This window comes from Penaeus japonicus, unplaced genomic scaffold (assembly GCF_977035675.1).
Source record: "Penaeus japonicus unplaced genomic scaffold, GWHDUDI00000001_assembly GWHDUDI00000017, whole genome shotgun sequence".
NCBI lineage: Eukaryota > Metazoa > Arthropoda > Malacostraca > Decapoda > Penaeidae > Penaeus > Penaeus japonicus.
Window position 1 is genome coordinate 19,919,375 of NW_028234419.1, and position 12,500 is coordinate 19,931,874.

Below are 12,500 nucleotides of genomic sequence, written 5' to 3' on the forward strand. Positions count from 1 at the left end.
TATCCGGTCCGCGTGTTAGCGTATGAGTGTGTGTGTGTGTGTGTGTGTGTGTGTGTGTGTGTGTGTGTGTGTGTGTGTGTGTGTGTGTGTGTGTGTGTGTGTGTGTGTGTGTGTGTGTGTGTGTGTGTGTGTGAGTGAGTGAGTGAGTGAGTGAGTGAGTGAGTGAGTGAGTGAGTGAGTGAGTGAGTGAGTGAGTGAGTGAGTGAGTGAGTGTGCATCTCCTTGTCCCGTAGCGGCGCTTGAAGGAGCGTACCGGCGTATCTCGTCAGGAGTGAGGAGGCGTGACGCAGCGCCAGAGGACTCCCCCCTCCCCCCGGCAGCGGCAGCACAGATCTCCTCATCTCTTCCTGGCCATTAACCCATTCGCGCCGGTTGACGTGCTGACACGTGGTCGAAAAAAGCCCCGGACCCGGGTGACGTCCTGGCACGTGCTACATTTTCGGCCCGCGCGCCGGGAGGCCAGTAGCGACGTGCTGAAACGTCCGCATTAGAATGATAGATTATTCTTAGTACAATTCGATTTTCATACTTGATTTGTCTTAGCTACTTTAGTTTATCCTTCTAAATAGTAGAAAATGGGATATAACGTAATATGAATGACGTCTCAGGTACATACGTAATCTTGATTACGGCATGGTGATTTCTGTTTCTGATTTGTTGAATATGATGATCTGAGTCGAAAGACTATCGTAAAATCAATTGTAAATGGCCGAGGAAAAAAAAAAAAAAAAAAAAAAAAAATTATATAACATCTTTTTGTTGCCCCACTAAAAGAAAATGACACTTGAAAAAACATTGCTGTTACTTGCATTCACTTGTATGCACATGTATGGTTGTTCATATTCTCTTTCTTTTCGTTTAGGAAGAAAAAAAAAATTGAAAAAAAAAAAAAAACTATGTTTGTTACCTCACTAGAAGAATGCTTCCACTTCCCATTGGTATTACAACATAGGAGTAAAGAATATGGAAAAAGTTCAATAGAATAACACTAAAAAAACAGTGCTATAACATCTTTTTCGACTGATATACATCCTCTGAACATAGCACTACTTTCTACACATGATTACACTTTAGACGCAATCACGCAAACCATAAGGATAGGGTGGGTGAAAAACGCTCTGCGAGCGTCAGAGCGACCGCGCGCAGCGGGAAAACACCCCGGCACGAACGGTTGCGCGCTTGAAATCTTCCCGGCGTTATCGGGAGTAGGCGAAATTCCGCCCCGGCGTGAATGGGTTAACGGCGGCAGCGGCGGGGCTATTAGCAGCTCGCCTCCGCTTTTTACTTGCTTCACGCTTCTCTGGGGCGGTCTCATTAGTGGCCGACCTCTCCTCTCCTTTCCTCCCCCTCCCCTTCTCCCTCTCTCCTTCCTTCTCCCTTCCTCCCTCCTTCCTTCTCTCTCCCTCCTTCCTTCTCCCTCCCTCCTTCCTTCTCCCTCCCTCCTTCCCTCCTTAGCAACCTCCATCCCGATACCTTTCCCCTTATCCCGCCCCCCTCGCCCTTCCGCCCCTTGTCAGTTCGTCATAGGAAAGAATTTTGTCCTGCACTCGCCTTAATATTATCCTTAACTCCCTCCCTCCCCCTCATATCCACCTTTAAATCCCTACGCTCGATCAAAATCAATCCCTCCCTCCCTCCCTCCCTCCCCTCTATGTCGCGCAGTGAACCCGGGATGATGCCGTCTGGAGAAGCGTTGTTGTGGGGGTAACGACACGCTTGGTTGGTGATGCGGCAGGCCGGAGGGGGGGGGAGAGAACGAGAAGGATAGGGTGGAGGATGAAGGGATGGAGGAAAAAGGGAGAAGGGAGAGGAAGTACATGAGTGAGACATTTAGAAGGGGTTGAAAGTAAAAAGTAAAAAAGGCAGAGGGGAAGGGGAAGGGGAAGGGGAAGGGGAAGGGGAAGGGGAAGGGGAAGGGGAAGGGGAAGGGGAGGGGGGAGCAGGGAAGGGAGGGGGAGGAGGAGAAGGGAAGGGAAGGGAAGGGAAGACAGAAGGAGGAAGGACGATGGAGGAAAGGGGCAGAGGGGGAGTGGGGAAGGGGGAAGGGGGGGAAGGGAGGGGAAGAGGATAGGGGGAAAGGGCTAACGGGGGGAAGGCGAGCACTCAGCCGCCTCGCCTCGCCTCACCTTTGGCTACTTTCTCCCCCCAGGTGAGTCACTGGCGCACAGCTTCGCCCGTCGTGCCTCTCCCTTCCTTATCTGTGGATCATGGATCAGACATTTACCATCCGCGATACGCCCAAAACAAAACGGATTCAACAGCTCTTAGCTACGATAAACTCTCCCCTCTCACCGTGCGGGCGTGACGGCAGGCGGGCGGGCAACTGAGAGCCACCCACCCCAGCGACACGAGTCCCAAACGCAGCCAGCGAAAGTTACCAGGCATACGTGTTCGTATATGCCTGGCGTGACGAGGCGGCACTACCCCTTGCCTTTTCTTGCTCTTGTTCTTGCTCTTGCTCCTCCTCTTCCCACTTTTTCCCTCGCCCCATCGTCCCCTCGCGCTCTTCCTCTCCTGCTCCTCCCACCTCCTTCCCTGCCTTGCAATGCCTGCCTCACAAACTAGAGCTCCGTCAGGGGAAACCGTACACCTTACTCCTACTGACTACCTCCCCCCTCCCTTCCTCCCTCCCTCCCTCCCTCCGCCACTGAACCCACCCCATCCACAAAGCTCCCCCATCCTCCCTCCAGCCTCCCTAACTACTTCCCTCCTCCTATTCCCATTCATATTCCTATTCCTATTCCTCCCTTCCTTCCTCCTCTGTCCGACGCCGCCCACACCCCCCAGTGTGAGCTCCTTAAGTGGGCGTGGCGGCGCGGCGGGGCAGGCTGGAGGAGGTTCGGCCGCCCCTGACTGACACTTGCAATCCTCTGCGCGTGGGAACGGTTGCTACTCTGCTGGCGGACCACTTCATTAGCCTCCCTACCGTCATCTCCCCTTCCTCCTTCCTCCTCTCTCCTCCTCCTACTCCTCCCTTCTTCCACTCACCTCCCACATCCTTCCACATCCATCCCACCATCCCTCACCCTCCTCCCTCCCCCTTTCCCCTTTCCCTTCCCCTTCTCCTCATCTATTCCCATTCCCATTCCCTTTCCCCTTCTCTCCACCTCCACGCCCTTCCCCTTGATCCTTACTCACCCAACTTCCCCTCTCCTCCCATCGCCCTTCCCCCTCTCCCTCGCAAAGTCCATCCGCACCCCCCCCACCACCCTCACCTCCGGGGCATCGTCATCCGACAGACGTCTGTGGCCCGCGAGTGTCACACCACTCCATGCGGAATCACCCTACCATGCCCCTACCCCTCGCCCCCCCCCCTTCCTAGCACCTACATATAACCCTTAGCCTCTCTACCTAATCTTCCTCTCCCTCCCTTCCCCCTTCTCTCTACTTCACTCTCCCTTCTTCCCCTCTTACATCTCCTTCTCCCTTCCTCTTTTGCCTTTCCACTTTCCCTTTCCCCCCGTCCCCTCCTTTCCCATCGTCCCCTCCTTTTCCCCCTACTCTTGCTCTCCCCTTCCCTCTCTCTCCATCTTTTTTCCTATTCGTCAGCAAAAGAAAAAAAAATCCAAACCCTACCACCCGCCAGTCAGCCAAAGCGGAGCGTTAGCAGTGTCAGCAGCAACAGAGGCAACGGGCAGCAGAGTGTCACAGAGGGAGGGAAGAGAGAAGGGAGTGAACAGGGAGGAGTGAAGCCAGGGAGGGGTGAAGCTAGGGAGGGAAGATGCATACACACACAGACACAGACACAGACACAGACACAGACACAGACACAGACACAGACACAAACCTAGCCTGTAGGTAGAAACATCCGCCTGATAACAACTCTTGTCCCAGAGCAATCAATGTTTACTAGAGCCGGACTATATCCTCTGCCGGCCAGCTGGACTGCCGATCTTCGCGGGGAAACAGAAGGGGAGAGGAGGGGAGGGGAGAAGAAAAAAAAGGGTGAAAGGGAGGAGAGGGAGAGGGAGAGGAAGAGGGAGAGGAAGAGGGAGAGGGAGAAGACACATAGTGAGGGAGAAGGAAGAGCTGGGAAGAATCACAGGTGAGGATGTGAGGGAGGAAGGAGGAAGGAGGAAAGAGGAAGGAAGGAAGGAAGGAAGGAAGGAAGGAAGGAAGGAAGGAAGGAAGGAAGGAAGGAAGGAAGGAAGGAAGGAAGGGAGAAGGGAGAGAGAGAGAGAGGAGAGGGGAGAAAGGAGAGAAGAATGAGAATGGAAAGAGGGCGGCGGAAGGAGTGAGCGGGAGGAGGGAGTAATCGGGAATGAGAGGGAGGAGAAAAGACTGAGAGGAAGGAAAGACTGAGAGGAAGGAAAGACTGAGAGGGAGGGAGGGAGGGAGGGAGAAAAGGAGGGAGGGAGGGAGAAAAGGAAGTCGCGCGGAGGAGGAGGAGGAGGTAGCAGCGCTCGTCACATTGAGCTCCGCGGGAGGTGCCAGTCGGAGGGCAGGGAGGTGAGAGGGAGAGTACGGTACCGCAGCCGCCGCCGCAGCCGCCGCCGCCGCCATGGCAGCCCGCGCTCTGCTCACTTATCTCTCATTTATCCGCACTTTCAGGGAGCCAGCACCTCCCCGGGGACCCCCTTGGGCCTCTCCGCGCCCTCGCAGCACCCCGTGGCAAGGCTCGGAGGGCGAGACGTGGCGAGATGTGGCGTGGAGGAGGGAGAGGGGGAGGGGGAGGGGAGGGGACGGGTGGCAGGGAGGAAGGGGAGAAGGGGAGTAGGGGAAGAGCGGGGGGAGGGGGGGGCTCGATAAAGCGCGTCGGAGCGGCGAATTGGCAGTCGCGGTTGACGCCCTCCCTATGTGCCAGCTAACCTGGGTAGTGGGAGAAGTAATGGGAGTGGGAGTGGGAGTGGGAGTGGGAGTGGGAGTGGGAGTGGGAGTGGGAGTGGGAGTGGGAGTGGGAGTGGGAGTGGGAGTGGGAGTGGGAGTGGGGAGGGAGAGGGAGAGGGAGAGGGAGAGGGAGAGGGAGAGGGAGAGGGAGAGGGAGAGGGAGAGGGAGAGGGAGTGGGAGTGGGGAGGAAGAGGAAGAGGAAGAGGAGGAGATGAATGGTGTGGAGGCACAGAGAAAAGAGGAAGAGGAAATGATTAAGACGACATGGACAAAAAAAAAACAATATTTTCCTTAAACCTACACGCTTAACGGTCAATCTCTCTCAATAGATTTCGTGACCATAAGAAGGACGCGCCCGGCTTTGCCTTCCCACCCGACCCCTACCCCACAACCCAGCCTACCCCACCCAAACCCCTCTGCCAAGGAGGGAAACACCTGCTCGTCATACTACCCTCCGCCGTGCCCCCGCCCGCCCGCCGCCATCGTGCTCTCGTAAACAGTTGCTCTTCGAAGGTCGAGCGCATTTCCTTACGGAAGAGGAGGAGGAGGAGGAGGAGGAGGAGGAGGAGGAGGAGGAGGAGGAGGAGGAGGAGGAGGAGGAGGAGGAGAACGAAGAAGAGAAGGAGGCAGGAGCGGATGAGTAAGGAGGAGGAGGAGGAGGAGGAGGAGGAGAAGAAGAAGAAGAAGGAGGAGGAAGAGAAGGATGAGAAGGAGAATGAGAAGGAAGAGAAGGATGAGAAGGAGAAGGAGAATGAGAAGGAGAATGAGAAGGAAGAGAAGGATGAGAAGGAGAAAAAATAAGAAAAGAAGAAGCACAAGAAGGTAACGAGATGTGACAAATCGGCGTGTCTGGAGACGCGGAACGAGCGCGCGCCGACCGCCCGTACTTCCGCAGCGCACGGAACGCGATGTCAAGTCGGCCCTGGGAGCACGGCACGTTTTCTCACGGTCTCTACGGCGGGCACGCGCGGGAGAGAAACTATCGCAGCCGAATAAGACGCGGGGGGATGGGGGAGGGGGGAGGGGGGGAGGCAAGGCGATGGGTGGAAAGACCTCCACACTAGTTGCGACCTGTGCGAAAATAGGCCGCCCACCCAGCATTTCATTCTCTTTCTCACTCTCTCATTCTCTCATTCTCTTTATCAATCTTACTCTCTTTCTTTCTCTTTCTCTCTCTCTTTCCCTTTTTCTTCCTCTTTCTCTCTTACTTTCCCCTTCTCTTTCTTTCCCTTTCTCTTTTTTTCCCCTTTCTTTCTCTTCCCTTCTCCTTCTTCCTCTTTCTTTCTCTTTCTCTTTCCATCTTTCCCTTGCCCTTCCCCTAATCGCCCCCCCCCCCCACCAATCGTCTTCAACCCGTCCATTCGTCCGCCTTCAATCGCCCCCCCCCCCCTCTCAGCCCCTCAGCCCTGGCTCCAAAACCAAAAGAAAGAAGAAAGGAAGGAAAAAGGGGAAAGACAGGAAAATAAGGAAGGAAGGAAGGAAGGAAGGATGGAAGGAAGGAAGGAAGGAAGGAAGGAAGGAAGGAAGGAAGGAAGAAAAGAAAGAAAGAAAGAAAGAAGGGATAGTAGTAGAGGGGGAAAGGAGAAATAAGGAGAAAGATATAAATATATAAAAAAAAACGGAAAAAAAGTGAAATAAAAGGAAAGGAAAGGAGGTCAGCGGCACCACCGGCTGGATGCAAATGAGGATTTAAAGGAACGCACACGCCTCTCGGTCTTCCTTGCAACATTGACACTCGACACCGCGATGGGAGGCGCCTCGGAGATTGCACTGGAAGGGTCAGGGGAGGGAGGGAGGGGAGAAGAGGGGGAGGGAGGGAGGGAGGGAAGGAGGGGAGAAGATGGGGAGTGGGTAGGAGGGTAGGAAGTGGGTACGAGAGAGAGAGAGAGAGGGTAGGGGAGGGGAGGTGAGGGGAGGTAGAAGGTAGAGGGTATGAAATAAGGTAGGCGCGTGGAGGGTGATGGTTATGGACGTCATAATTTTCATATCCGTCAATCTATAAATTTATTCATATTTATCTCTTCATCTAATTCTAGTTCCTCTTAATTTAGAGTAAACGTCGTATCCCGTGGGAACATAATCTATCTCTCTCTCTCTCTCTCTCTCTCTCTCTCTCTCTCTCTCTCTCTCTCTCTCTCTCTCTCTCTCTCTCTCTCTCTCTCTTCTCACACACACACACACACACACACACACACACACACACACACACACACACACACACACACACACACACACACACATACACACTCACACACTCACACACTCACACACTCACACACAAACACACAAACACACACAAAAACACACACAAACACATACACACACACACACACACAGAGGACGGGGGAGCCCACGCACTCTTTGTTCTCACCCACCGTCGTACACAGCCTGTACAAGGTCGCGCGCGCTGACTAGCAAGGTAACACACTCACTTTCCAACCGGTATCAAGAGGAGGGGGAGGGGGGAAGGGAAGAGGAGAGGGAGAGGGAGAGGGAGAGGGAGAGGGAGAGGGAGAGGGAGAGGGAGAGGAGAGGAGAGGAGAGGAGAGGGACAGGGAGAGGGGGAGAGGGAGAGGGAGAGGAGGAGAGGGAGAGGGAGAGGGAGAGGGAGATGGAGAGGGGAGGGAGAGGAGAGGGAGAGGGAGAGGGAGAGGGAGAGGGAGAGGGGAGGGGAGAGAGGGGAGAGAGAGGAGAGGGAGAGGGAGAGGGAGAGGGAGAGGGAGAGGAGAGGGAGAGGAGAGGGAGAGGGAGAGGGGAGGAGAGGAGAGAGGAGGGAGAGGAGAGAGGGGATAGAGAGGGAGATGGAGAGAGGGAGAAGAGGAGATATGGGAGAGTGAGGGAGAAGAGGAGATATGGGAGAGTGAGGGAGAAGAGGAGATATGGGAGAGTGAGGGAGAAGAGGAGATATGGGAGAGTGAGGGAGAAGAGGAGATATGGGAGAGTGAGGGAGAAGAGGAGAGGGAGAGAGGGAGAAGAGGAGAGGGAGAGAGAGGGAGAGAATGGGAGAAGGGGGAGGGGGAGGGGGATATGGAGAGGGAGAGGGGGAGGGGGATATGGAGAGGGAGAGGAGAGAGGGGGAAGAGGAGAGGAAAGGAGAGGAGAGGAGAGGAGAGGAGAGGGAGAGGGAGAGGGAGAGGGAGAGGGAGAGGGAGAGGGAGAGGGAGAGGGAGAGGGAGAGGGAGAGGGAGGGGGAGAGAGAGAGAGAGAGAGAGAGAGAGAGAGAGAGAGAGAGAGAGAGAGAGAGAGAGAGAGAGAGAGAGAGAGAGAGAGAGAGAGAGAGAGAGAGAGAGAGAAAGGGAAAGGGGAATCCGGAGAAGCTGCCAACCAACCATTAACCCATAAAAAAAATCTTTAAAAAAGTCGCACCTGTATATGAACCCGACTTCCTTTTGTCTCAAGCAACGCCGTGAGAGCCTGCTTGAACACCCAGCGCCCCCCCCCCCTCCCCCGCGCCAAACACACACACGCACGCACATATACACACACACATCAGCATCTCAGCGGCCTCTCGATTTTCCCGGAATCGAAGCAGCGCCACACGAATTTTCAGAGGAGAGTTGTGCGCACTCTCTCTGCTACACCACGAACGACGAATGGGAATATGTGAATGATGGTATGAGCGGAATCCTAAACAACGCTGACCATGGCAATAATGGCAGACGCCCGGCAGACCCGGAGAGATCGTGCCGGTGTTACTGACAACTGCATTCATGAAACGTAATGAATGACATTATACAAGAGGATAGGAGACTCACCTCATGTGGGGGCGGGGTTACCCCGGCAGTTCTCATGCCATCGTTACATCCTGGAAAGAGAAGAATAAACACGTTAATAATGGGCTTCTTTTTTGTTACATTCAGGTTTAAAGAAATCGTATAGAGAATAATATTACACAAATTCTAAATATGACACCCACTCCATTCATCCACACCTTAATGAATAAAAAAATGCTTATATATATATATATATATATATATAATATATATATATATATATATATATATACACACACATATATATTGCATTACTGATGGACACAAAATAGAAATAAAAAATAAGAGGGCCTTTTATTATCACGAACAATACCAATAGCACATTATAGTCTCCCGCACAAAAACAAATCCACAAAATGCAGACAAAAACAACACCAAGGACAATCAAGCACAATAAATCAACAAGCGCCGAATATATACCGGCAATCAATCACATCCTTTATAAATAGGCCTAATGATGACTTTGTGGTTACAGGTGTTATGTGGTGTCTGTAGGCTTAGCTTTGTAAATATACCGTCTGTCCTGTCTACTTGGACACTAGCCTGCTTTTCACTGCACAGTGTGCTTGCAAAACAACGATCGCGTGGCATTGGCAGCAGATAGAGGATAGAGTTTAAAGAGCCAGATTCATGTTTTGCCGCTCTCCCCTCGTGTGTGTACTGATGCAAGCCAACTCGAGCCCGCATGCCAACACCCGACCGACCGACCGACGCAGCAACGTTCACCGAAACCCGCACTTTGTGTCGCTCGTGATTGTTCACGCTATCGGCCTCGCTGTTCCTCCAAGTCTTGGCTGTTCGAGGTCGTCGGATCGATGGTCTTCGGGGCGGCCCTCAGCTGCGTTCCCTACTAGTCGCATACCCTCGAAATTTCAACAGTTTCAAAGCCTCCGGTCGCGGATTTTTGGCCCAAACCGTCAGTCACCAACTACAAACTACGAGCCCGACAACTAGGAAATTCCATATGCTTTAATATATTTTAATTTTATCTCAAATCATTTCATTCGTCATGGAGTGAATACAAACCACGTACAAACTCTTCCTTCGGCAGAATCATGAGTCAAAACTCCAAAGGACGTTGCTATTGCAGCCGCTCTCCAAGTGTCAGCTGATACGGTGCGAACCCGGCTCTCTCGCAACAAAGAAATGCGGCATCGTGAATTTCACAGTTCCACAGCCTGGTTAGATTATTATGAATCATCTTTGAACACTTCCAAAGGCAAAATAACTAAATAAATATCTAAATAGGTGAAACATTTCACAGGGAGGAACACTAGGCCATCGTTGAATACTTAGACTAAGAGAATATAAAGGAACGACAACAAAGCCACGTGAATACGGAAAAAATCCAAGACCGAACACGCTGGTTCGCCAAGGAGGGAGACAGTGTCACAGGCGTACGGCATTTAGGCAGAGTCATGGAGGTTCCCAGAACGGGCAGGGGAGAGCTGAGAAGGGGCAGGGGAGAGCTGAGAAGGGGCAGGGGAGAGCTGAGAAGGGGCAGGGGAGAGTTGAGAGGGGGCAGGGGAGAACTGAGAAGGGGCAGGGGCGAGAAGGTAAATGGCGCAGCATGGGACGGGAACAGAAAGCACGGCCATGAGGATAAGACGAGGGCGATAAGTGACACAGACCGAGCTCACTATCTAAGTAATTGTGTGATAACAATCTCAAGGAAGGAAATGGAATAGCCCCGTGGTCGGTGTGCCAGGGAGAGAGAGAAGAGAGCCAGCGAGAGACCGGACGTATCGGAGGCGGCGCGATGGGTGTGGTTCGGTTTCGCGGAAGACGTATCGGGCGTGATAAAACGTCTTCGGGCGGGCGGACGGGCAGGCGGGAGGGCGGGTGTGGTGTTAGTGGTGGTGGAAAGAGGCGAGGGCGGGTGTGTGCGTGAGGAGAAAGTTGTAGAGGTGTGGCGGTGTCAGTGGCGGAGACTCTGCGTCTTCCCACGAGTCTCTCGCCCTCAGACTCTCCCGCTCGCCCTGCCACGCCCACACGACTGGACATACGCACGATCTCGCCCGCCCGCCCGCCCGCCATCTCGCAAAGACCGCCTTCGCTTTACCTGCTCATGTGGAAAGTCTCCGTTACTCCCCGCCGTGCCCATCGCACTCAGAAGACTGATTACACAAGCGGACTTTCCTTTCTTCAGTTTTGTCCCATCTGATCTCCTATTCTGCCACAGCTGCTCTCTTTGCCGGACCAACAGCTGCACCGAACAACAGCCAGCTTCGGGGAGACAAAATGACTCGGCTGCCTAAATGGCCGAGGCTGCAGCTGCGGGCGACACTGCAGGGGCAGCGTCCGCTCTCCACACACCCGGACTGGAGGAGAGCTGCCCAAGAAGCCCTGGGCCGGGCCGGGCCGGGCCGGGTCGAGCCCCGCCGCGACCTCCGTTGTCTTTGTTCTGTAGTCTGGCGTCGTGCACACACACGGCGTCTAGCTGTCAATGACAGGCCACGAGAACTAGGGAATAACGAGGGGCGGACCGGGCGCAGATTCCACCAGGTGTGAGAGTGACGGCGAGAAACCCCAAAGCATTCACTTCCCGCGCCGTGAGTCTTGCATTCCGATCGCGCTCAAGCAGCGGTTTGCACATCCTACCCCTCCCCCAGCCCTCTCCTACCCCCACCCCCCACACACACACGTGAAACTGATACTCGAGGCCCGCGAGGCAAGAGGAAAGTCCCCTGAGCGACGCCCTTCCATCCGGCCTCCCTTCCTCTCCCCTCCCGCTCCCTCCTTTCCACTTCAGCGCCTCCCTCGCTCAGCGTGCATGGAACTACCCTGCGCCAACCAAAGCAGTAAAGTAGCTTCCGTGCATGAGCGACTGCTTCAATCACCGCGCTTGAGTTCGTACCACTGCTCAGCGCGCAAAGGCGCCGCGGGTCGCCCAAGAGGAGCCGGGGGTTACGCACATCGCCTGCCGAAGCCACAGGTCGCCGACGCCGGGCCACCCTCGCTCGCCCTGCCGCGCTCCCGAACGTGACGAGGAGGCGGGGGAACAGGGGGGAAAAGGGGGGGGGGCGGGGATTCTTTTCATGCGGCGGCAACGTGCAACAACGGTATTAGGCCCCGGAGGAACTCTGCCACGCCACGCTCTTCGACCAGTCCCTTCCCCCGAGGTGGGGTGGGGGCAGGGGTCGCTAATACTGGGTACTTCCCACCCAGTGGTATCACGTAAGGACCGAATGCCTCGGAGTCCTCTCGAATACGGTATAAATTCTGGGTATTTTTACGAGATGTTTCAATTCCTTCGTTCAAGTCTCGCGAACGAAACAACAGCTCCAACGCGTGGATAGGAAGAGGTTGTCGATCTCTCGAGGAAATCGACGTCGGCAAGACGGCGACGCTAGGCAGGTGTTTGGCATCACCTATAAGGGTGCTTCGGTACCTGCCCGTCCTGGCTCTGGCACCTTTCTGGTCCGCAACGCCATTCCCAATTTGCCGGAGACGGTGTCGGAGGCGGTGCCATACCTCGGTGCCATACCTCGGTCACATGCCTGCCTCCTTTCATTTCCCTTTCCCTCCCCCGGGCCTCGGGCTGACTAGGCCCGGCCAGGTCTTCCTCGGGTTAGCGATGGGGCGAGCACACACGTCCTCCTAAACTCAGGACTGAAGGATGGATGAAGAGACAAGACGCGCGAGGGGAGGGGCGACGGGCGAGGAGGTTAAATGCGAAGGGTGGGGGCTGAAGACGACACGAGGGGCGAGGAGGGGGTAGGGTACGTGGGGGTGCAGCGCGAGGGGGTCCGCGCGGCGTCACAGACGCCGTAGCGGTCTCGGCGCTCCCTGCTTTACCTTCTCTGTCGCTCGAGTCGCGGCCGAGTCTGGCCGCTCCGTGACGTCATCACCCAGCTGTTGCTAGTGATGACGTCAGCGCCAGAGATGACGTCACAAGC

General features: G+C 54.8%; 1 protein-coding gene across 2 annotated transcripts in view; it reads right to left on the reverse strand.

The window, feature by feature from the left end:
• The window catches only part of LOC122265292 (uncharacterized), an 83,300-nt gene that overhangs the window by 31,400 nt on the left and 39,400 nt on the right, over positions 1-12,500 (reverse strand). For both annotated transcript variants that reach the window (XM_043034557.2, XM_043034523.2), the window contains exon 2: positions 8,584-8,633. The gene's annotated coding sequence lies outside the window, so the exon portion shown is untranslated. The remainder of the gene's footprint in view (positions 1-8,583; positions 8,634-12,500) is intronic.